The sequence below is a fragment of the Lathyrus oleraceus genome, chromosome 3 (assembly GCF_024323335.1).
Source record: "Lathyrus oleraceus cultivar Zhongwan6 chromosome 3, CAAS_Psat_ZW6_1.0, whole genome shotgun sequence".
Classification (NCBI taxonomy): Eukaryota; Viridiplantae; Streptophyta; class Magnoliopsida; order Fabales; family Fabaceae; genus Lathyrus; species Lathyrus oleraceus.
In genome coordinates, this window is record NC_066581.1 from 77448521 (window position 1) to 77476073 (window position 27553).

The following is a 27553-nucleotide window of genomic DNA, read 5'->3' on the forward strand; positions in this document are numbered from 1 at the left end:
CGTTCCGAGATAGAATGAGCTTAAATAATAACAAAGAGATGAATTTTGATCCTTAAGAGACCTCATGATGCAAATGTATGCATGCAAAATAAAATCTTCATGGTGAATAACTTCCACAAAGGAAAAGAAATCGGGAGAAACTGAAGATCCATAGAAGTAACACACTCACTAGGGAGACAGAGACTTTGGGGGAAATAAGGTAAAAATGCGTGAGCAGGTCACGACTTGAAAACTTGCTGGGAGGCACGAAGGGATTCCATGAAAATAAATCGATGGAAAGACTCGAGTTGACGCAAAGATGCATGTATTGGGGAATACGCGAATACAGCAAAACTATCCACAAAGGATACATCGGATAGGAATCCGGACTCGAACGGGAACGTCCACAAAGGATTCAGCTGAGGAAGAAACAACGAGATATTACTGGTTACTGGGTAATAAACTCAAGGCGAGACATGTCATCAAAACATCGGTTACTGGGTGAGAGAAGAACACGCTCAGGGAGAAAGAATATCTAAGACCGGTATAAGGGTGAAAGATATCAATCATCTGAAACATCTGAGGAGGACCCAAAAGGTATTGGTGTAAGCCCTAGAGGACAATACTTTTGGTACTTGTATCGAATTGTTTATTAATAATAAAAGGCTTTTTCTTTATTATCTTTGTTTAACAAAGTCCCTAGAATAGATAGTCCGTTTAATGTATCAAGTATGACTTAATCATGAGATCACATTAAACATAAGGACATTATTCTTAAAGTATCCGTAGTCGAGCTTATTGTGAAGTGGAATAACATTAAAGCATTAAGACTATTATGTTTATAGACTGATGATCACATCTCATGGATCATGGATAAGGAGTTATCAAGTCTTAAACATATGTATGAATATTAAGAGTAATATTTATACTGGATTGACCCACTATGAGAATACTATATAGAATGTTATGTAAAGTGTCATAAGTTATTCTCATGGTGATAATGGTGTATACCACCATTCGACCTGAAACCACTATGGACCCTAGATGTAGAGTCGAGTGCCTTATTGTTGATCAAACATTGTCCGTAACTGGATGACCATAAAGACAGTTGATGGGTACTCCACGAAGCATGCTAAGGGACATGAGTGACCTAGATGGAATTTTCCCATCCTACGTAACAGGATAAATGTTTATGGGCCCAATATTGAACTGGACAAGGATGACACAGTCTATGCCTTGTGTTCAATATAAACATAAGGGCAAAAGGGTAATTATACACATAAATATTATCACAGAAGGATTTGTCAGATCACATGACATTTTCGTGTCTTGGGTAGCAGTGATGTGTTGCTAGATACCGCTCACTGTTTATTATGTTAAATGCGTGATTTAATATAATTGTCAATGCCGCGAAAACCTACAGGGTCACACACAAAGGACGGATTGATGAGAGATAAAGTAACTAAGGAACATCGTAAGGTACAGTGCACTTAAGTGAATTATAGAACATCGTAAGGTACGGTGTACTTAAGTAGAATACGAAATATGGTAAGGTACCACGCGCTTAAGTGATTTTGGCATATTATAAGATATGGGCCACACACGCTTAAGTGGGCTTTTTAGCTTATAGCCCACACAAGTGGTTCTATAAATAGAACCTTTGTGCAGTAGCATTAGTGCATTTGCAATTTCGTTTCTCTCTCTCTCTCTCTCTCTCACTCAAAGCCTTCATTCTTAGCAACTAGCACTAAGATTGAAGGAATCCGTTCGTGTGGACTGAGTAGAGGCGTTGTCATCGTTCAACATTCGTGATCGCTCCGTAGATCTGCATCAAAGGTTACAATCGTCACAAGAGGTAATAATTCTATCACTGATCATGCCCATTCGTAAGGATCATTAAAGGAGAAATTTTAAATTCCGCTGCGCTTTGGATCGCCCTTCTCCTTCAGTGGTATCAGAGCCACTTATGAAACCATGCATCTGATAACTGTTTATTTTCTATATTTTCTGTATTAATACGATTAAAAGACAGAATGAATCAAAGAATAAACGAGTAATTAAATTGAGATCGATCAAGTTATATATATGATATAAGTAATCCTGATGTAAAATACGGTATATATGATATATTATTTCTGTTTCATTCATTCAAACACTTAATGGTTGTTTTCCTTTGAGCGATCAATAGTCGTTTGCTTCTTGATCCGACATTAGTATGGTGAAGCAATGATGTATTGATCAATCATACTGAATCAACAATCGAGATGTGTTTGACGGTCTGAAATCGGTGCATTAGGGTTAATGACGGCACAAGGGTTGTGTTGTCAAAGAGTTATGCGATTAGGGTTGTGACTGCGCAAGAGTTGTGCTTTAAAGTATCAAGTGTTGATACGAAAAACGACGTCGATTTCAAATGAACACCTGTTCCCGCTGACCGGGCAACGGACCCCCGGCTAACTCTGCGTAGTGTGATCGATCGTCGAAATTTAATTTGGTTTTAATTAATTAAAAGAATTAAAATTAATAATAATAATGTGTTTATTATTATTGTCTTGTGGAGATCGGTTATGACCTTAGTTTTCCTTTATTTTGTTTTGGGTTTTAAAATACGACATGCGTGTCGTGCCTCTCTTTTAATCTCTTAATGTAACTTCTTTTCTTATCTCACTCCCTCGTATGTAAAACGAGCTTCTTTTATGTAATGTAATGTTATGAAGAAAGAGAAGAATTCAATATCAAAGGAGGACAACCTTGAAGATCTTGCTTGGAGAAGCTTAGATCGTTATTAGGTTAGCTTAGGTTCTCTCATTGGTGATAACATGAAATAATATCACATTCTAGGACTCGATTTAATTAAATTATATTATTATTTACTTCAATTTACTTCATTTTATTCGATATTACTCGGTATTTTCTTTCTATTTATCTCAGGTAGCTTATTTGAAGCACAAGTGAAAAAGGAAGAAAATGAGGTGCAAAAAGAAATGAAAAGAAGCAAATTTCACCAAGCCAAAGCCCAGCCCAAAAGCAAGGCGCTGCGCCCGTGACGAGCGTCACACAAGCTGTGACGAGCGTCACGCCCTACCTACTTGTGTTACGAGCGTAACACATGGTGTGACGGACGTCACACCATTCCCCTATATTTTTGGCTTCAGAAGCGCAACAAAGACGTTGAGGCCTATTGTTACGCTTGACCATTTGCAACGTGAAGACTCTTTACACGGAAGACCTTTGGAAACAGTTACAACAAGTGACCAATATAAATAGTAGCTTTTGGCAAACCCTGCGGGACGCTCCGCTTCGTTCAATTTTCTTCTTCCAGCCGTGCAAGCATACCATTATTTTTCCTTTACTGTTTTTGCTTTTAATTGCAATTCTTATTTTTACTTTCCTTTCCAGTTAATCTTTCAGCACTTAATTAATTTTTCGCACAATAGTTTCTACACCGGAAACTATTGTGTATCTTTTACTAGATCTAACCTTACGTTAGACCCTAGATTTTTATTCCTTCACTTTTATTTTCCTGTCCGATTGAAGAATTCAAGAACAAATCCAACCGGTCTGTGGTGGAGTGTTCAAGATTGCTATAAATTATTCAGGTTCTTTAATTATTGTTTGAATTTATATATGCTCTGATTTACTGTTTATTTATATTATTTGCCTGAGATTGAATTATTTATGCATGCTGATTATTTAGATCTGTTAAGCATGTCTGGCTAATTTATTTAGGTATCGGTATGTAGAGTAAGCGGAATGAAGGAATCAAAACTAAGTTGGTTTAATTACATTTAAAAATAAAATCACTCTTTTTACAGTCTCAATTTACAGGTTTAATAACAAGGTTTTGTACGAAAGTAAAAGACATAAAGAAGTTAAAATCAATAGAACGAGAGTTTGAGTTTTTAACTGGACAGTGTAAATTGGACATTAATTCTAGATCAGGGCGAAAGCAATTTTTAGAGTTAATTAAATTCTAATCTTTTTCAAAAAGTATTTTTAAAGATTGATGTGAGGACGAGAGTTAAGCATTTGAATTTAATTATATAATCTAAGTCAACAGAGCGAGAGTTTGAGACAAGGATGTTTAAACGTTTAGTGTTTTCTTAAAAAGAGTTTCGACGGATTCTATTGTTTTCAAAAAGTGATTTTGGACTTAACTAATAAGTGACAGCTACGTTAATATAAAATCATAGTTTATTCAACAGAGCGAGAGTTTGAGAAAAGGCTTTTAATCAATAGTGTCTACTGAAAAGATTTATTTTAAAACCAAGAAACCAACGAAGAATTGATTCCCTAATTACGACGAACTACATACCGATATCCGCTTAATTAATATTTAATTTAGATCTTATTTTAGTTTTAACTTTTCCCCTAAACAATCAAAGTATTATATGCCTTAGCTTTACGAAGTAACCTTAGAAAACGATATATCGATTCATAAGTCCCTGTGGGATCGATATCTTTTAAAACTACGCGATAGAACTGTGCACTTGCAGTTTGTACCCCAAATTCGACTCATTAAGTCGCAATCAAGTTTTTGGCGCCGTTGCCGGGGACTTTTATTTAGTCGATATCGTAACTCTTCTGTTACGCTGTAGAGACTAAGGCTTTTTCCTTTTCTTTTCTTTCTTTCGTTGATTTGTATGCCACATACTCACTCACAAGGCGAGCCGTTCTACTTACGAATCAACGATATCGAACTATATCTCCGAGTCTTACGACGAATTCGGGAATACCGTGCTGCGAACAATCTCCCTCCTGTCAAACTTCCTGATCTCAAAAATCTTCTTCCTTCGTCGATACCCGAGATGGCAGAACCAGCTCGTGCTCTTCGAGATTGCGCCGCTCCATCGCAAGATGAGCCGCATTCGAGTATTGCTCCACCCGCAATCGAAGCAAACAACTTCGAACTTAAACCTTCACTGTTGCAGGCAGTGCAACAGAACCAATTCTCTGGAAATCCTACCGAGGATCCAAACCTTCATTTATCCGTGTTTGTCCAATACGCTGATACTGTTAAAGCTAATGGTGTCACTTCAGAGGCAATTCGACTTCGTCTTTTTCCCTTCTCGTTAAGAGATAGCGCTAGAAGATGGCTTCAATCTCTTCCTTCCAACTCAGTCACAACATGGAATGAGTTGAAGAAAGTCTTTCTTGCCCGATATTTTCCGCCGAGCAAAACAGCTATGTTGAGAGCCCAGATAAATGGATTTAAACAGAAAGATAACGAGTCTCTCTTCGAAGCATGGGAAAGATACAAAGACATGATGAGACTTTGTCCACACCATGGTTTAGAGGATTGGTTAGTAATTCATACCTTCTATAATGGTCTCCTATACAACACGAGATAAGTAACCTTGATCATGTTAACGCAAAAGTGGATGCTCTGGTCCAGAAAATTGAAAGTTTAAATGTATCACCTCCAGCCACCGTGGTTGCCATAACTCATAATTGCGAAGTCTGTGGAATCCAAGGTCACACTCCTGCAGATTGTCAACTCCTAACAGGAATCCAAGCGGAGCAAGTAAACTATGCTCAAGGAAGCCCCTACTCGCATACCTATAACTCAAATTGGAAGAATCATCCAAATTTTTCATATAAGAGTAATAATGCTTTATACGCACCTGGACAATCTCCAAATCAAGCCCCAGCTATACCTCCGGGATATCAAAATCCGATCCCATCTACATCTAACAATAACGCCCCTAGGAAATCCAACTTGGAAATCATGATGGAAAACTTTATAGCTTCTCAACAGCAAACCAATAAAGATTTCTTAAACCAGAATGTACACACTGGCGAACAAATTAAACAACTAGCAAGTAAAGTAGATGCCCTGGCTACTCATAACAAAATGCTGGAAACACAAATATCACAAGTAGCTCAACAACAAGCGCCTACTGCTGCCCCAACTGGTACATTTCCTGGACAGCCCCAACCTAACCCGAGAAGCCACGCTCATGCAATCATACTAAGAAGTGGAACGGAAGTGGAAGGACCGTCTGACCCAAGGATAGAAAACCAAAACTCTAAAAAGTCAACTGAGGAAGAAAATAAAACTAAGGAAAAGGAAGAGAGTAATAAGGAAACCGTAGAAAAGAAGGAACCTTATATACCTCCACCACCTTATAAACCACCTATCCCTTACCCTCAAAGGCTTATTAAAACCAAAGATGCGGGCCAATTTAAAAAATTTGTTGACCTACTGAAACAATTAAACGTCACAATTCCGTTTACAGAAGCTATTACGCAGATGCCCTCATATGCCAAGTTCTTAAAAGAAATTCTTTCTAATAAAAGGAAACTTGAAGATAGCGAAACCGTTACACTCACTGCTGAATGTAGCGCTATAATCCAGAATATGCCTCCTAAACTCAAAGACCCGGGTAGTTTCTCTATACCCTGTCACATAGGAAAATTTGTCATCGACAAAGCCTTATGCGATTTAGGAGCCGGTATTAGTGTTATGCCTTTATCCATATGCAAGAAACTGGAAATGGGAGAATTAAGACTAACTAAAATGTTTGTGCAACTAGCAGATTGTTCCGTTAGATATCCTATAGGAATTCTTGAAAACGTTCCCGTGAGCATAGGTCAATTCTACATTCCAACCGATTTTATAATTATGGACATTAGAGAAGATGAAGTTACACCCATTATACTGGGAAGACCGTTCTTAGCAACTGCCGGTGCAATCATAGACGTAAAACGAGGACGACTCACTTTCGAAGTAGGAGAAGAGAAAATTGAGTTCATTCTTTCCAAATTTTTGAAAGCACCTGCAATAGAAGATTCATGTTACTTCATGGATATCATCGATGAATGCATAAAAGAAACAGAGTTAGAAAAAGACAAATCATCTTACTATCTTGTAGAAAACAAACTTAACCAATGTTTAGCAATAACACCGGGCCCTACGCAATGCCTTAAGAAACCAACCTTAGACCTGAAAACACTTCCCAAAAATCTGAGATATGAATTCCTAGACTTAGAACTTGAGCGACCAGTGATAGTTAATGCAGACCTAGGAAGACTCGAAACAGAAAAACTCCTGCATATCTTAAGAAAATATCCAACCGCACTAGGATACAACATCACCGATCTTAAAGGAATAAGTCCTTCTATCTGTATGCACCGCATCATGCTAGAAGAAGACTGTAAAACTTCTAGGGAACACCAGAGGAGACTAAACCCGATCCTGAGTGAGGTAGTGAAGAAGGAAATAACCAAGTTATTAGAGGCAGGTATCATATATCATATATCCTATATCTGATAGCAAATGGGTTAGTCCTGTACACGTAGTACCAAAGAAAGGAGGTATAACAGTTATTGAAAATGAAAAAGGAGAAACTATAACCAAACGAATCGAATCGGGATGGAGAATGTGCATTGACTATAGGAAACTAAACAAAGCAACCCGAAAAGATCATTTCCCTTTACCATTCATTGACCAGATGTTAGAACGATTAGCAAAACATTCTCATTTCTGTTATCTAGACGGTTACTCAGGCTTCTTTCAAATACCAATTCATCCTGATGACCAAGAAAAGACAATGTTCACGTGTCCTTTTGGTACCTTCGCTTATAGACGAATGTCGTTTGGCTTGTGTAATGCTCCTGCAACCTTCCAAAGATGCATGATGGCAATATTCGCCGATTTTCTCGAAAACATCATGGAAGTATTTATGGATGACTTTTCCGTATGCGGACAAAGCTTTGAAGAATGCCTTGAAAACCTAGAAAGAGTTCTAGAGCGATGTGTAAAAGTAAACCTAGTACTTAATTGGGAAAAATGCCACTTTATGGTACAAGAAGGAATTGTTTTAGGACATATCATCTCGAACAGAGGAATTGAAGTAGACAAAGCCAAAATAGAGGTAATCGAAAACCTTCAACCCCCGAAAACTGTGAGAGAAGTACGAAGCTTCTTAGGACATGCCGGTTTTTACCGACGATTCATTAAAGACTTCTTTAAGATAACTAAACCTTTAACCGGGCTATTGATGAAGGATGCTGAATTCATATTCGACAATAGATGTTTAGAAGCATTTCAAACGCTTAAACAAGCATTGATCTCCGCACCCATAATGCAGACACCAGATTGGAATGAACCATTCGAAATAATGTGTAATGCCAGTGGTTACGCTGTAGGCGCTGTTTTAGGACAACGAAAAGATAAAAAGCTTCACGTTATATATTACGCAAGTAGAACTCTAGATGAAGCACAAATGAATTACGCCACAACCGAGAAAGAACTTCTAGCAGTAGTATTTGCGCTAGATAAATTTCGTTCTTACTTGGTCGGAGCCAAAATAATCATCTACACTGACCACGCTGCTATCAAATACCTCTTAACAAAAAAGGATGCTAAACCTAGACTCCTAAGGTGGATCCTGTTGCTACAAGAGTTCGATTTGGAAATCAAAGACAAGAAAGGAACTGAAAACGTAGTAGCAGATCACCTCTCTAGACTTGAGAACCTTGAACCGGAAAGAACACCAATTAACGATGATTTCTCGTACGATAAACTTATAGCTACTTTGGGAGAAAATAACGCTGATAAACAGGTAGAAACCACCTTAGCTATATCTGTTACACCGTGGTACGCTGATCTCGTCAATTATTTAGCTGCCGGAATAATTCCACCTACTTTATCCTACCAGCAAAAGAAACGATTCTTCTATGACATAAAACACTATTACTGGGATGACCCCTTACTTTTTAAAAGAGACCCCGATGGTATTTTCCGTCGGTGTATACCCGAAGAAGAGGTAGAAAATATAATCCAACACTGTCACTCCGCTCCTTATGGTGGACATGCAAGTACATCCAAGACCTGCTCTAAAATCCTACAAGCCGGTTTTTATTGGCCAAATATATGGAAGGATGTATATGCAGCTATTAAGAAATGTGACAGATGTCAACGCACAGGAAACATATCTAGACGTGACGAGATGCCACAAAAGGGCGTTTTGGAAGTAGAGATTTTCGACGTGTGGGGAATAGACTTCATGGGACCTTTTCCATCCTCTTTCGGTAACAAATACATACTCGTGGCAGTTGACTACGTATCGAAATGGATTGAAGTTATAGCTTCTCCAACAAACGACACACGAGTAGTAACTAGACTCTTTAAGAATATAATATTTCCAAGATTTGGTGTCCCAAGAATAGTAGTCAGTGATGGTGGATCGCATTTCATATCCAAGGTACTCGAAAAACTACTGTTTAAGTATGGCGTAAGACATAGAGTAGCGACACCTTACCACCCTCAAACCAGTGGGCAAGTGGAAGTGTCCAACAGAGAAATCAAACAGATACTAGAAAAAACAGTCGCCACCTCAAGGAAAGACTGGTCATTGAAATTACCAGAAGCTTTATGGGCTTACCGAACTGCTTACAAAACTCCCATAGGGACAACTCCATTTAAACTCATTTATGGAAAATCCTGTCACCTCCCGGTAGAATTAGAACATAAAGCCTATTGGGCTATTAAAAATCTAAATTTAAACTATAAGGCCGCCGGTGAAAAGAGAATCCTTGATATAAGCGAATTAGAGGAACTCAGAAGAGACGCTTACGAAAATGCCAGAATCTACAAAGAAAGAACAAAACAATGGCATGACAAGTGCATATCAAGGAAAATCTTCAAACAAGGCGATACAGTCCTTTTATTTAACTCTAGGCTAAAGTTATTCCCGGGAAAACTACGATCTAGATGGTCAGGTCCTTTTCATATCACCAATGTCTTTCCCAGTGGAGCAGTAGAAATTAAAGGCAAATCTATGGAACCATTTACCGTAAACGGGCAACGTCTAAAACATTATCACTATGCAGAAAACAATGAAGATTCGCAAGTCTTGCACTTAGACGAAATGCCTCCAGAATTTATAGATTATAATTGATAGTTTTTATGTCGAGCTTGCGACATTAAACAAAGCGCTTAGTGGGAGACAACCCACCAATATTTATATTTTCATTTCTTCCTTAATTATTCTTTTAAATTTTATTTAGTATTCTTTCTTAGTTTATTTTAATTTATTAAAAAACTTTTTTTTCCTTCTTCTTTCGGCATTTGGCCAAACCCTGACTAAAACTATTGTTTTTCTTTTCTCTAGCTAACATTAACCTGATGGGACAAATTGATCGTATGGGTATCAAATTCAGAGGGAAAGCTCAGAAACAAAAGTTTGAGGAACTAGCCATAATAGAGATGCTACCTAGCCTGTATGCTGATGACTGGGCAATGACTGCCCTTGGACTAAGAGAAAGTGTCCTGTATTTGTTGAGTCAGATTGGGTGGGAAACCTCTCCTATCCGTAGACATTTCGTCACTTACCGGAGACTAACACTAGAATTCCTTAGTTCCCTGATCTATCTACCCAGCCATGGAAAAGGAATAAGCAGAGGTTTCATCCAGTTCAGAATGTTTAACATGGAGTACCAATTTAATATTCAAGACTTTACCAACCTTTTAGGTTTCCCTACCTCCTTTGACACATTCACAGTGAGCCAAGAAGAACTTTTTGAATATAGAGAACTTGAACACTTTTGGGGAAGCTTGACTAGAAATGACGATCCCGAGGAACATGAGTTTCTCTCTGGAAACATACATAACCCGGCCTTTCGCTATTTCCATAAGATCCTGACCCACACCTTATTTGGGAAGAAGCCAAACAGTACCACAGTTTCACGTGATGAACTCTTCATCATATTTTGTGCTTCCCAGAACCGCCCAGTAAACGGTGCCACTTTTATGTTGGCAAATTTAGACCACCTTATCCAAGACGAACTAGCACCAATTCGAATAGGCGGTTTGATAACCATGATTGGTAATGCTATCGGATTACGTCAGCCTATGCTTGACTTAAGCCCTTTTTGTGGCATTACTATTATGAGTATACCCTTCCTCTTTAACACTATGTTTATAGCAAACCTAGGGTCTGAAGAGTTTGAGCTTATAATTAATAACCAAGTTCTTTGCCTATTCACCTTGCCCAGTCCTAGGACTAGTGTTCATAACCGCAATAACTGGCTCTACAATCTGAACGCAACACCCTCTCCAGCTAGATCTACTGAATCCATCCAGGACTATGAGATTTGTGATAACCAGATCCCTTATGCTGAATCTGACCCTCAGACACCATCTGGTTACTATGATATTGATCCTCCTCCTCAACCTGCCCCGGCCGAAGAATCGGCGATATCCGATCTTAGACATCATATGCCCGGAGCTGATTATAACACCACCATTCAAGCTTTGATGTCAGAACAAGACGCCCTCAGAGAAGAGTTAGCTAACATGGGACAAGAATTTCTGGGATACATGAACAGTATGACAAATCAGTTCCATGAGTTGCTAAACCGTGTTAACTCCTTTGCTCCTCCGGCCAGAGATCGTGCAGATGGATAGAAGTTGTTTTTCTTAGTTATTTAGTTTTAGTTAGATTATTCATTAATGTTATTTCAAATTATGTTCGTATTTGTTTCTCTTTCGCATTTTTTTTTTGTTTTCTCCTCCAATGTTACATTATGATTATTTTATGAAGCTATTGATTTATTTTACTTTACTATGAATTATGCAATATCTAGCAATAATGCTCTCTACTGTATGCTACCTACATAACTTATTAAAGATAGATATATATATATATATATATATATATATATATATATATATATATATATATATATATAATATATACATATATATATATATATATATATATATATATATATATATATATATATATATATATATTATGGAAAGTAGAATAGCATGCAAGGCAATTTAAAGTATCACAATAGCCAAATAAAATAAACTGAAGCAAAACAAAATAATAAAAATAAATTACTATAATTATTATAAAGAACGCAAGCAGTAACGTGCCAGAAAGACTGTGTGACGAGCGTCACACAATCTATCACGGACGTCACACCAAGTGCCTGTGACGCCCGTAACGCCCCTGTCACGAGCGTAACACCTTCAGACTAGGTGGTTACAAGCCGTTGGAGAGACGATCGTTACACCACTTCACCTTTTTACCTTCCCCATTTATTCACATTTACCCACATTTATTTACTTTTCAACCACTCCCTTTCCAACTTCCAAATTTTTTTCCTATAAATACCCACCATACCTTTCTTCATACACCACAAACCATTCTCTAAAATCAATTTCATTTCCCTTCTCCCCACTTATCGATATGGCGGGCAACCAAGCTTTCGGAAATATCATCTTCCGATCCGAAGATGATAATTATCAAAGGGAGCAGTTCGAGCGTTTCCAACAACGAGGTGTCACCTCTACCAGGTATCCTGATCTAACTTGTTTACAAGAATTAGGATTACTTCAAGGTATAGAATGGATGCTCCGTCTTGCTGATTTAACCTTTCTATGCACGCATAATCAACCTACCTACCCCTCCCTAACCTTAGAATTTTTAAGTTCATATGCGTACAACACTCCCACCGGTGAAGACTTGGAAGACCGAACAACAACAAAGTCAACGCAAAGGAATTATTCTTCCTCGAATGCGTCTTCGAACCGGATACTAAGGTAAACGCCGCCTCCTTCCTATTTCATCATATCCGCACCTTATGTGCTAGAGGCTGTCAACCTTTTGTAATCGATGGATTAATCACCACCATAGCACTTGGCTTAAACCTAGGGGACCGACTCCAAACTTTAGAATCTTTACCTCCCCTATTTATGGATATAAGCTACTGTCGGTCCAGCCGCCTAATTAAGAACAGAGTAGGCGGAAAGTATTACCTTATGGTGAACAACCAGGAAGTCCCAAGCGTTGTTCTACCCAACATTGCCCAAACGGATGTCACCAACCCCAACCGCCACCTCTATGATCTGAATGCTCTCGAAGCTACCGAGCCTTCACATGCAAACCCGTCTACAGACGAGTTCGAAGAAATGGAGCTAGGTGATCATGCTCCTGCACAACAATCAGTCCCGCTCAACCCTTCCGATAATGCAGCTGGCCCATCCTCACGACGTTGTCGACGAAGAAGACCTGCAACCAACGACGACATCATGGATGCTATTGATGGTATGCAAGCGCAGAATCTCGAAATGATGCAAATGATGCGCCAAATGCAACAACAACAGGAAGCGAGGAATGCTATAACCGATCAGCGGTTCACTGAGTTGCTCAGTAGGTTCGACGACTTAGAAGTACGTCAACGATCACCAGGTCCAAGAACAAGAGGCGGAAGGCAGCATTGATTTAATTTCCTTTTCTTTTTGTATTTCTTTTGATTTCCTTAAAACATTGGGGACAATGTTTCATTTAAGTATGGGGGGGAAAACCGTGTTCTTTCTATCCTCCCTTCTTCAAGTATGTATCTTTCTTTTCATTGTTATTTCCCTTGAATAGAAAAAAAGAAAAAGAAAAAAAAAATAAAAAGAAAATTTCTTATAATATATTTTAAGTTAAGTCCCTAGTGTGAAAAATTTCTATTATCTATTCCCTCAAAAAATTTCATGAGCCATAACAAAAATTCAACACACTCAGTAAGTATAAAGGTTGCTTATTTTATCGAACTTGAACAAATTAAGACAAAAACTATTACCGCCCCAACACTCTAAACAAACCTCAACTTGTTAGATCAGAAAGGCAACTGTTATACAAGTCCCTGGATTTTTAACTTTATAGTAACCCCGAGTAGTTTATACAAGAAGTCAGCACCATCTTAATAGCAAACTACGTGGAGGGCCGATGAATATAAGTGAATGATTCCCAAAATAAATATATATATATATATATATATATATATATATATATATATATATATATATATATATATATATATATATATATATATATATATATATATATATATATATATATATATATATATATATATATATATATATCAGGAAATGCACTAATTAAGTTAGGTGATCCTTACCAGATCATTTAATCTAAAGGTTGCAGATCATACAAAAACATAATACGAAAGACCCATTATGAGTTGGTTCAGCAGGTATCTGGTACTGAACTTGGTAGGGCGGACTACGGTCCGATCCCCCGCAATTCGCAATGGACTAAATAAAGAAGTTATCTGACTCATGTACCAGAGCTTCAAGCTAAAAAGGGGATCAGAATCACTAACCGGTCACACCACTATGTGCGCGAAACGATAAAGGGCTTAATGTGATTTCGCTAGAATGAAAACGGGTGAAATAAGAGTAAAAGAACCAGGCTAGCTATAATAGCATGACTCGAACTGGTTTGCATGAGGTAAGATTATCAGATGTGGTAACGGTAGTTCTTGATGTCAAGATTAAATTCAAGTTGCTTCTAAACAAAATCTACTTGCAACCTAGTACGAATTGATGTGTGTTTTGAAATTTCATCTGGCTAAATTTTTAAAACGAGTTCTATACTGTATTTTGCTTGAGGACAAGCAAAGGTCTAAGTATGGGGGAGTTTGATAACATGAAATAATATCACATTCTAGGACTCGATTTAATTAAATTATATTATTATTTACTTCAATTTACTTCATTTTATTCGATATTACTCGGTATTTTCTTTCTATTTATCTCAGGTAGCTTATTTGAAGCACAAGTGAAAAAGGAAGAAAAGGAGGTGCAAAAAGAAATGAAAAGAAGCAAATTCCACCAAGCCAAAGCCCAGCCCAAAAGCAAGGCGCTGCGCCCGTGACGAGCGTCACACAAGCTGTGACGAGCGTCACGCCCTACCTACTTGTGTTACGAGCGTAACACATGGTGTGACGGACATCACACCATTCCCCTATATTTTTGGCTTCAGAAGCGCAACAAAGACGTTGAGGCCTATTGTTACGCTTGACCATTTGCAACGTGAAGACTCTTTACACGGAAGACCTTTGGAAACAGTTACAACAAGTGACCAATATAAATAGTAGCTTTTGGCAAACCCTGCGGGACGCTCCGCTTCGTTCAATTTTCTTCTTCCAGCCGTGCAAGCATACCATTATTTTTCCTTTACTGTTTTTGCTTTTAATTGCAATTCTTATTTTTACTTTCCTTTCTAGTTAATCTTTCAGCACTTAATTAATTTTTCGCACAATAGTTTCTACACCGGAAACTATTGTGTATCTTTTACTAGATCTAACCTTACGTTAGACCCTAGATTTTTATTCCTTCACTTTTATTTTCCTGTCCGATTGAAGAATTCAAGAACAAATCCAACCGGTCTGTGGTGGAGTGTTCAAGATTGCTATAAATTATTCAGGTTCTTTAATTATTGTTTGAATTTATATATGCTCTGCTTTACTGTTTATTTATATTATTTGCCTGAGATGGAATTATTTATGCATGCTGATTATTTATATCTGTTAAGCATGTCTGGCTAATTTATTTAGGTATCGGTATGTAGAGTAAGCGGAATGAAGGAATCAAAACTAAGTTGGTTTAATTACATTTAAAAATAAAATCACTCTTTTTACGGTCTCAATTTACAGGTTTAATAACAAGGTTTTGTACGAAAGTAAAAGACATAAAGAAGTTAAAATCAATAGAACGAGAGTTTGAGTTTTTAACTGGACAGTGTAAATTGGACATTAATTCTAGATCAGGGCGAAAGCAATTTTTAGAGTTAATTAAATTCTAATCTTTTTCAAAAAGTATTTTTAAAGGTTGAATGTGAGGACGAGAGTTAAGCATTTGAATTTAATTATATAATCTAAGTCAACAGAGCGAGAGTTTGAGACAAGGATGTTTAAACGTTTAGTGTTTTCTTAAAAAGAGTTTCTACGGATTCTATTGTTTTCAAAAAGTGATTTTGGACTTAACTAATAAGTGACAGCTACGTTAATATAAAATCATAGTTTATTCAACAGAGCGAGAGTTTGAGAAAAGGCTTTTAATCAATAGTGTCTACTGAAAAGATTTATTTTAAAACCAAGAAACCAACGAAGAATTGATTCCCTAATTACGACGAACTACATACCGATATCCGCTTAATTAATATTTAATTTAGATCTTATTTTAGTTTTAACTTTTCCCCCAAACAATCAAAGTATTATCCGCCTTAGCTTTACGAAGTAACCTTAGAAAACGGTATATCGATTCATAAGTCCCTGTGGGATCGATATCTTTTAAAACTACGCGATAGAACTGTGCACTTGCAGTTTGTACCCCAAATTCGACTCATTAAGTCGCGATCAATTGGCTTGGTAGAACAATTGCGCTAGGGGCCATAACTGTTTCATTATGTATGTATGTTGATGCATGTGAGAGACGATTTATATGATAAATAAGCCGGTGAGATCAGAATAATTGCAAATTCCCTCAAAATAAATATTAAGTTTATGCTTTCCAAGTTTTAACATTCATCAAGACTAGTATCGGATAATGTAGGTTTCGCCTACGCGAGGTGGATGTTCTATATTAGTAAGGCAAGATGGGATAATTGTAATATCCAATTGTTAAAACAATGGGTCAAACTTAACTAAACAAATTATAATAAGATTATATATGTGTCGCATACGCGAAAATCAACCGGCGGGAAAAGACATCGAGTCGCCACCGTGCGTTATTTATCCCAAAGGAGGGAAAGGAAACGCTCGAAGTAAACCTAGAAAGGAAATGGTCTTACGACCAGAGATTGATAGGATCGGGAATCGGTTATGCGAAGGGAAGGTATTAGCACCCCTACGCATCCATCGTACTCGACGGGATCCACGGTCAGAAAGAATAGAATAAGGTTGCTGATAAAAAAACTGCTCAAAGAATGCACACACACTGGAATAATAGAACAGGCGAAGGAAGATGGAGGAAGGGGACTCGGCAGGATATCGCATCCTGGGCCTACGTAGTTTGTCAGAAACAAACATCAGAGTCGACGTAGTTCAGGGAAAGGGGAACGTGCTCGCTAGGATATCGCATCCTATGCATACGTATCTTCTCTAACCAGAGAAAGAATCAGAGCACTCGTAGCTCGGCTAATGCACGCCAAACAAAACGCTAAACGGAGACGCTGAGACGTCAAAGCAAACCCACAACCGGAAACGGAATGCCAATCGCTGGTCTTACATCCAACTCCAGACACACAAACACAAACGAGGAAACCGAATTCCAATCGCTGGACTTACATCAGACTCCAAACAAGGAAACGCAAACAGGAAACCGAATGCCAATCGTTGGACTTACATCAGACTCCAAACACACACAAGGGGGTTGAAAAAGAAAAAGGGCGCCCGAAGAGATCAGCTCAATCTCCTGCCTACGTACCTCATCTGGTATGAGGATCAGGGTGACGTAGTTCCCCTTAACAGGGAAAAAACTGTCCTAACCAGAGACTAGGGAGATAACAGCCTACTAGGGAGACTACGACTCGAGCCTAGAAGTTGTCATGCAAACGATCCCTAAGTTGAGGTCTCTAATCAGCACCTAACTCGCACAGGAAGCAAGCTAGCCTAAACAGCAAGTAAAGAATCACAGGTGAACAAGTATCACACGCTATACGCAAACAAGCGGCTCATACAAGGCTGGGCTTTAGTCAAGGGGTCATATCAACCTCGACAAACCAGCCAATACTGGAAGGGGTATCTGAGGGCTCTTAACCACTGACATTGACCGTCATGGTGAGCAGATGAAAAGGTAATGAGGGTAAGACCTCATAGCTCTTAACCCGGGCCTGGGTGAGCTTCAATCAATGAAAACATGGGAGTCCAGAATGTGGGACTCTACTCCACTTGACTGACTCTATATACAAGGATCTTAGGTGTTTATTCAAATGCATCAGCACATAGTGCGAGCAAGATGGAAGACTCAACTAAATAGCAGGGGATTGATTGCAAATCCCTTCTATCTGCCAATTGCCTCTTCACTTAGGAGGACTTGAAATACATGGCACAAATATAAACAATCACAGACATTGCCTCTTAAGGAGGACTTCAGCCAAATGCCTGCCAAAAGAAACGACAGGGCTTCCAGACTACATGGAGTACAAGAGGGATTACCTAAGTGGTATGCCAACCACAAGCAAAGCAAAGCAACTCAAGCAATGAGTTAAAGCGGCTAAAGTACCTGTAAGAAAGTCAAACAAGTCAATATTCACATTCAGACAAACCAAACAGACAGTCAACAGTGAGACAACCAATATACACAATGCAAGTCAATCAACTCAAGTGAGTTCATCACCAAGGAACCTACAACACAAGAAAGGTTAGTGGACAAAGAATTTGCATCTCAAGGCATGAGATCAACATCAACCATTAGGACTATAAGCTTGAACCTGAAATGCAGAACTCAAAAGATGAGTACAAACCACTAGCATCAAGGCTAGGATTAAAGGCCAAGTAAAAAGTCAAAACAGCAACCAATATTCAACATGAAGCATATTTATTCAAGTAATAAAACCTAAATCAAATGGCAAAGTCATCTCATGAGCAAGATATGGTAAAGGCAATTTCAAAGCACACAATTGATCATCAAGAAACAAAATTCCATATTAAAACAGAAATGAGTCAAACAATCATGAAAATTTTTATGGGCACACAACATGTCAAACACAATCATCATGCCAAAAATTAGGATCAGAGAAGCTCAATTGATATGGCAATGAAAATGAACAAGTATAACATCAAATTATGTGACACACATTGTCACACCATACAATCACATGCCTAAAACAGAGATGAAAAATGCTAAAAATGCACAACCAAGCCTCAAATATCATGCAACATGTTAGGAATCATCATACCAAGTTTCAAATCAATTGGCCAATGTATGAGCATTTCACAATAGAATTGGTACAACATGTCACATTTGCATACATGTTCAAAGAATCAATCACATTTAAAATTCCAGAAATGATAAAATCATGAAATCACAACCATAAAATAATAGACATCCATATGAACATATAGAAAAAAAATTGGGAATTAATTGGATCAACCTGCTATTTTTTATGATTTTTCTAATTAACATGGATAAATTGAAATAAAAATGTGAAAACGTGAAAATAATATGAAATGAATATGGAAATTTGGAAATGCATTATGCCAGAATCGAACCAGGTATCAAGAGGTATGGGCGCGCAAGCAAACGACGGAGTTTGGTTTAATTGAGGAAAATAACAATTGTAATTCAAAACACATCCACAAGGGATCGAACGCAGGACATGAGTGATAATATCGTTCAAACAGTGCCTTGGAGACTCTGAACCAGGAAACCCTAGTTCCTGTTCACGCACGGCCATCAGTGGTGGTTTCCACCGTCTTCTTCATGAAGACGGTGGCGCTACAGTGCCAGCCTCAAAAAAAAATCCAGATTCATGCAAATCATATACCAATCGACTCGTCTTAGCATGTAGATCATGAATCCAACATTTATTAGTCCTAATTCTTAATGTACAATGCAAATCGAAGCAAAACACCTATGAACATCAAACTTTAAACTAACATATCTCCATGAATATTGCACCATTTTTCAAGATCTTTATATCAGAATGATCAGGAGAACACGCACTACAAGATTATGGCAATGAAACAAAGAATTAAGAGATGTGAATTCCTGACCTCTTGAAGAACAATCAATGGCAGCAGTGAATTCAAAGGCCTAGCAATGTCCAAATCAGCTCTATCAACCTTGTTATGAAGTCTGAAGCATGAATCAACTCTTGGAAAGGCTTGGATCTAGCTTAATCTTCAAATTCCATGTTCATCTTCATGTATGGATTTGCTTGATTCTTCACCAATTTCTTCAAATCAATGCTTGAATCCTACCAAATGATGATCAAGGAACAAGAATATGCAATAAAATTCATATGCTATGTGGAGAATTTTTGAATTTTGATTGAGAGAAATTTTGGAGGGAAAACTCAAATCTAGATCTAGAATGTGAAAAACTCAAAAATTCTGTTAGGATTAGCCTTTTATATGCTGTGTTAATTACCATGCTAATGTTGATTAGGCTTGGCTAATGAAATTTTTATGCAAAATGAGGTGTAAGGCAAAATTGGAAATTTCACCCTATGCATGGCCATTATGAACGTGAACAGTAGCATGCATGGTGCATTTTCACTTAAAATGAGCTTATGAACATGATGGAATAGCTAGAAAACTCACATGATCAACCAAATTTAAATTCATGATTTTCCCTCCAAAAAACACATTCATGGCAAAATGATCATGTGAATAAATTTCATACAATGCAATGAATGATTTGGAAAATATGAGTCATAAGGAGCATGATGCAAAAAGAGGCACTCAATTTGGAGCTTTGGATCAAAAGTTATGGCACTTTGAAGTTCCATGCACACTTGGTGATCATTTGACCATAACTCCTCAACCATTCATCAGATGCTCATGATCTTGGACTTTTTGGAAATGGGAGAGAAAGATATTCAACTTTCATGTTGGACAAAATTTCATTTGAATCTTCTTTGATGTTGGAAAGTCAAGTTGAAAGTGGTCCAAAAACTTGCCATTTCTGGAAACTTGAAATTACAGGTCACTTTCCATTTTGGGAAACTTTTGATCTAGCTTCAAAATCTTTAAGGTAGATGTTTGTCATGATGAATAAACTTATTTGGGACATGAATGAAGTGTCTCAAACCATTTCTCCACCTCCTAGCCCTCAATTGACTTTTAGCTGACTTTCATAAGCCTTAGATGACCTGGACATGTACTGATGACCTGGACATGTACTGATGACTTTGAGCCTCTACCACTTGGTCCAGTTACTTCAAAATGAACCTTGGGTTCACATAAGCTCTCTAGAATACTCATGTGACCTCCTTTCAAGGAAATGTTTGGTCTCTTGCACTGGTGATTCTCCTGATGCCAGTCTAGTTGCCAGGATGCAATGAAATATGCAAAGTTAATGTAATGTTAATGACCTAAAATGAAATGAATGCATGAATGGGGGGTGCAAATTTGAGGTGCTACAGCTGCCCCTATTCAATCAACTGGGAACCTGAACGGATGAGAGCAATGGCTGTCAGACCTTCAAGGTACACAGGGATTGAATACTAAAGAACCGTAGAATTTGCATTTTGCGGGGGATAACCAAAGAAACAGTCAACTTGATATACATTGATATCAAGGAAAGCAAGGCCATTTACCGATGGCGGCTTCGACTGGGGAGGAAAAAAGGTATTTACAACTGGAACCAGACAAGACGTTTACCGACGACTCTACTGGGGATTTGATATTTATCGGAGAAAGAAACCACCACCAGACATCGACAGATGAATGGGAAATAGAAACCACGACCAGACATCAACAGATGAATGGGAAGAGAAACCACGACCAGACATCAACAGATGAATGGGAATAAAGAGACCACGACCAGACGCCAACGGACGAATGGGAAAGAGAAACCACGACCAGACATCAGCAGATGAATGGGAAGAGAAACCACGACCAGACATCGACAGATGAATGGGAAAGAGAAACCACGACCAGACATCAACAGATGAATGGGAAGAGAAACCACGACCAGACGCCAACGGATGAATGGGAGAGAGAAACCACGACCAGACGTCAACAGATGAATGGGAAGAGAAACCACGACCAAACATCTACAGATGAATGGGAAAGAGAAACCACGACCAAACATCAACGGACGAATGGGAAGCGAAACCACGATCAGACGCCAATGGACGAATGGGAAAGAAGAAGCCACGACCAGACATCAACGGACGAATGAGAAAGAAGAAGCCACGACCAGACATCAACAGATGAATGGGAAGGAAGAAGCCACGACCAGACGCCAACGAACGAATGGGAAAGAAACCATGACCAGACATCAACGGATGAATGGGAAATGAACCACGACCAGACGCCAACGGACGAATGGGAAGAACTCGACCAGACATCAACGGACGAATGGGAAAGAAGAAGCCACGACCAGACATCAACAGATGAATGGGAAGAGAAACCACGACCAGACGCCAACGGACGAATGGGAAGAACTCGACCAGACATCAACAGATGAATGGGAAAGAGAAACCACGACCAGACATCAACAGATGAATGGGAAGAGAAGAAGCCACGACCAGACATCAACGGATGAATGGGAAAGGAACCACGAACAGACACCAACGGACGAATGGGAAAGAGAAACCACGACCAGACACCAACGGACGAATGGGAAAGAGAAACCACGACCAGACATCAACAGATGAATGGGAAGAAAGATCTGATGTTATGAGCATCGAAAGATGATGTCTACCGACACCAAAATAAGGAAGACCCACACGGGGATCCACACGACACCTACTGGTATCATAAGGACAACATCTACATATGTCAAACAAGGCAGACCCTTGCCAGGGACTACGCTGGGGGAGTCAATCTTTCCTTTCACGAACGGGTGAGGAAATAAACCTCTCTGGGGCTTATCGAGTCTGAATACTGTCAGGAGTCACTGATGCAAACGTGTCATACGGATGTTGCAAAATAATCCACCTCTGCTGGGGATATGGTCCAATCCAGTTTTAACACATGTATGCATATGTTTGAGTTTTTCTATGGCGTAATGCTCCATATTGAATGGAAATGCTACGCGATTTGAGGATGCAATGATTACTACATGCAAGATGCAAAAGGAGGAAAACTCCTGCTGGGGAAAGCCCACGATCGCTCTGCTGAGCACAATTTTGATTCGATCTTCCGATTCTGTGGGGAGACGCAACAACCTGCTGCGGATGCTTTGCTGATCTGACACTCTGGACGACAGAGGAACCCACACAACTGGGGAGTCACTTGTTGGGAGAACACCAACCTTCCAAACATACTGGGGAATAACACTGCTGCTGGGGAAAGGAATAATCCTCACTGGGGACGATCTCCACTGAACCCGATCCACTTGGGGACTCCGCTGGGGGAAACAACCAATGCAAACCTCCACTGGGGAAACTGCCAACTTCAGACTTGCTGGGGATTACAGCACTTCAAACCTGGCTGCTGAGGAATAAACCACCCACAAACACCTCCGCTGGGGAACTAACAGTCCTCAGACTTGCTGGGGAAAAGGCCACCTACAGACTTGGCTGGAAAAAACATCCTCAACCCTACTGGGGATTGCAATCAATTTCAGGCCTGGCTGCCGAGGAAACACTGGTCTCGGACTCGCTGGGGAGACAAGCTCCAAATTCCTTGCTTTCTGCGAAGACTGATTGGACCGATCATATCCTTCAAGATGGTAGACACTGAAGCGTGATGAAGTACTGATAACTCAGACTGTAGTCTTCGCTTTAATCCCTCTTTTGCCTGGATCGCCTTTTCAGGTTTTCAATCCACCGGGATACCCATTTTTGCCTAAGCCGCCTTTTCAGGTTTTCGACTTACCGGGTGTACATATTCTTTTCATCTTTATCCCTAACTTTTTCCCGAACCTTTTTTTTTTTTTCGGTTCGCCGGGATGCCCTTTTTTTGCCTGGACTCTTTTATTCTTTCCGTCCAGCAGGTCAATTTATGCAAAGTATTTTTTGACTACATCTGAGTTCACAGGGGACGGAAAATCTTCACCATCCATAGTTGTAAGCATCAAGGCTCCACCAGAGAAAACCTTTTTAACAACATATGGACCTTCGTAATTCGGAGTCCACTTGCCCCTGTTATCTGTACCGGGAGGAAGGATCCTCTTCAAAACTAAATCACCTGTCTGATAGCTTCGAGGACGCACTTTCTGATCAAAGGCCTTCTTCATCCTTCTCTGATACAATTGCCCATGGCACACAGCTGCTAACCGCTTTTCTTCAATAAGGCTTAACTCATTGAACCTTGTCCGAATCCATTCAGCTTCGTCTAGCTTGACATCCAACAGGACTCTCAGAGAAGGAATCTCCACTTCAACATGTAGGAATGCCTCCATACCATACACAAGGGAGTAAGGGGTTGCCCCGGTCGACGTACGTACTGAGGTACGGTACCCATGCAAAGCGAAAGGCAACATCTCATGCTAATCCTTGTACGTCACGACCATCTTCTGCACAATCTTCTTGATGTTCTTGTTTGCCGCCTCTACAACACCATTCATCTTTGGTCTGTAAGGAGAAGAATTGTGGTGTTCAATCTTAAAATCCTTACAAAGCTCTTTCATCATCTTGTTATTGAGATTCGAACCATTGTCAGTGATGATTCTCTCGGGAACCCCATAACGACAAATAATCTCCTTCTTAATGAATCGGGCAACCACTTGTTTGGTAACATTAGCATAGGAAGCTGCTTCCACCCACTTGGTGAAGTAGTCAATCGCAACCAGAATGAAGCGATGTCCATTAGAAGCAGTAGGTTCGATCTTCCCAATCATATCGATGCCCCACATCGCGAACGGCCAAGGCGAATTCATGACATTCAGAGGGCTTCGTGGTACATGCACTTTATCTGCATAGATCTGACATTTGTGGCACTTCTGAGCGTATTTGAAACAATCGGATTCCATGGTCATCCAGTAATAACCGGCTCTTAACAACTTCTTGGACATAGCATGACCACCAACATGGGTACCGAATGACCCCTCGTGTACTTCTTGCATCAACACGTCTGCTTCATGTCTATCCACGCATCTGAGCAGAACCATGTCAAAGTTCCTCTTGTACAACACATCATCCTGATTCAAATAAAAGCTTCCAGCTAGCCTTCTCAGGGTCTTCTTGTCATTCTTTGACGCTCCTTCAGGATACTCCTGGCTCTTGAGGAAATTCTTAATATCATAGTACCACGACTTCTCATCAACAACAGACTCGGCTGCAAACACATACGCAGGCCTCTCGAGTCGATTCACAACAACGTGTGGCACATGATTATGCCAATGAACTTTAATCATAGAAGATAAAGTAGCCAAGGCATCAGCCATCTGATTTTCATCTCGGGGGACATGATACAACTTCACCGTCTTGAAGAAAGTCAGTATCCTTCTAGTGTAATCTCTGTAAGGAATCAAATGCGGCTGATGAGTATTCCAGTCTCCATTGACTTGATTAATCACTAGAGCGGAATATCCATATATGTCTAGAGTTTTGATCCTTAGATCGATGGCTTCTTCAATCCCCATGATACAAGCCTCGTACTCAGCCTCGTTGTTGGTTACCTCAAAAGTCAATCTGGCAGAAAAAGGTAAGTGTGCACCTTTAGGATTGATGAGTACTGCTCCAACACCGTTACCATTCACATTAACCGCCCCATCAAACATCAGTGTCCACTTGTCATCAGGATCCGGTCCTTCCTCGACAAGAGGCTCTTCACAATCTTTCATCTTTAGATACATGATGTCTTCATCGGGGAATTCAAACATCATCGGCTGATAATCATCGATCGGTTGCTCGGCAAGGTAATCTGACATAATACTACCTTTGATGGCCTTCTGCGACGTGTACTGGATATCATACTCGGTTAAAATCATCTGCCAACGAGCCACACATCCGGTGAGAGCCGGCTTCTCAAAGATATACTTCACTGGATCCACCTTAGAAATCAACAAGGTAGTATGGTTCAACATATACTGTCTCAATCGGCGAGCAGCCCATGCCAAAGTGCAACAAGTTTTCTCGAGCTGCGAATATCTTATTTCACAGTCGGTAAACTTTTTGCTAAGATAGTATATTGCATGCTCTTTTCGACCAGACTCGTCATGCTGTCCCAATACACACCCCATCGAGTTCTCAGTCACCGACAGGTACATTATCAGAGGCCTCCCAGGAACTGGAGGTATAAGGATTGGAGGTTTCTGCAAATATTCTTTTATCTTATCAAAAGATTTTTGACAGTCATCATTCCACCTGATTGCTTGATCTTTTCTTAGCAATTTGAAAATCGGTTCACACGTGGCCGTTAGGTGAGATACGAACCGTGCAATGTAGTTCAATCTCCCTAAAAACCCACGAACCTGCTTTTCAGTTCTTGGTTCAGGCATTTCTTGAATAGCTTTCACTTTCGCTGGATCAACCTCAATCCCTTTCTCACTGACAATGAAACCCAACAGCTTACCGGATCTCACCCCAAACGTACACTTGTTTGGATTCAGCCTCAGTTTGAACTTTCTCAGTCTTTCAAACAACTTCTGCAAGTTTACCAGGTGCTCCTCTTCTGTCTGAGACTTCGCAATCATATCATCCACGTACACTTCAATTTCTTTGTGCATCATGTCATGAAAGAGAGTCGTCATAGCCCTCTGATAGGTAGCACCGGCGTTCTTCAGCCCAAATGGCATCACCTTATAGCAGAACGTACCCCAAGGTGTAATGAATGTTGTCTTTTCCATGTCTTCTGGCGCCATCTTGATCTGATTATAGCCAGAAAATCCATCCATGAAAGAGAAAACCGAGGATTGAGCAGTGTTATCAACCAATACATCAATGTGAGGTAATGGGAAGTCATCTTTCGGACTGGCTCTGTTTAAATCCCGGTAATCGACACACATCCTGACTTTACCATCCTTCTTCGGCACGGGTACAATGTTGGCCACCCACGGGGAATAATTGGTAACTGCCAGAAAACCCGCATCCAACTGCTTCTGAACCTCCTCTTTGATCTTGATGGCCATATCAGGACTAGTTCTGTGAAGCTTCTGCTTTACTGAAGGACAATCTTCTCTGAGAGGTAGCCTGTGCACCACAATATCTGTATCCAACCCAGACATATCTTTATACGACCATGCGAATATCTCCACATACTCTCGCAGCATTTCAATCAACCCTCTCTTGACAGATTCCTTCAAAGCAGCCCCCATCTTGATCTCTTTCCTGGCGTCCTCAGTACCAAGGTTAATGATCTCCAACTCTTCCTAATGAGGTTGGATGACCCTTTCCTCCTGTTTCAACAATCTGACCAACTCTTTGGGGAGTTCACAATCTTCCTCACTCTCCTCTTCGGCTTGGTAAATGGGGTTATCGAAATCATACTGAGCCATAACATAACTGTTTTTAGTGGAGTCCGCGAGATCGATTCTGCATGTTTAATGCTTTATTTTAGAAAAGAGTTCAAGAAAGTCACAAAAACAAAAAACATTGCCATTTTTATTGTTTTGAAAATGAAAATAAAAACAGAAAGACAGTGAGCACAAATTTGTTTGCAAAACGTCCTTTATTAATGATAGTTATTGAAAATTCAAACATGATGTGGCCCTACAATGAACCACTACGCCCCGGGCAGAACGTAGGGTTTTTGTGCAAAATGAAAAACAAAAGAAAATTACTCTGTCTGAAGAGTAACTTGGACTATTTCTTCGGCTGTCCAATTGTTCACCATCTCCCCTGGAGCACACGGGCGCACCCAGTTGTCCACATCACAATCACTGTCACCATCTTCACTACCGGCTGCAAAGACGTCACCATGATTCATCAACCCAGCGCTGGTGAAGGTACTCGGCCCTTTCTGAACACCCTGCTCTGCCTGGAGAGGCTGATAACCAATACCAAATTTATCTTCTTTCACGGGCATGTCAATCATCTTGCCCCAGCCTTCTGCGTTGCCTGAGTTAACGACCTCCAACGCTTGCTTGTAAGATGCGATTGAGACACCTGGTTTCTTCTGCTCCACAAAAGTTACCTTCTCAATAGCAATGGTCTCGAAGGCTTGGCACAGAGTTTCATGAATCTCGCCATCCATCTCCACATAC

General features: G+C 39.7%; 1 non-coding gene across 1 annotated transcript; it reads right to left on the minus strand.

The window, feature by feature from the left end:
* Positions 1-5165: 5165 nt before the first annotated feature.
* Positions 5166-5272, minus strand: LOC127133134 (small nucleolar RNA R71). The gene has a single exon (XR_007807127.1). It is a non-coding gene; the product is annotated as a small nucleolar RNA R71 (small nucleolar RNA).
* Positions 5273-27553: the final 22281 nt, after the last annotated feature.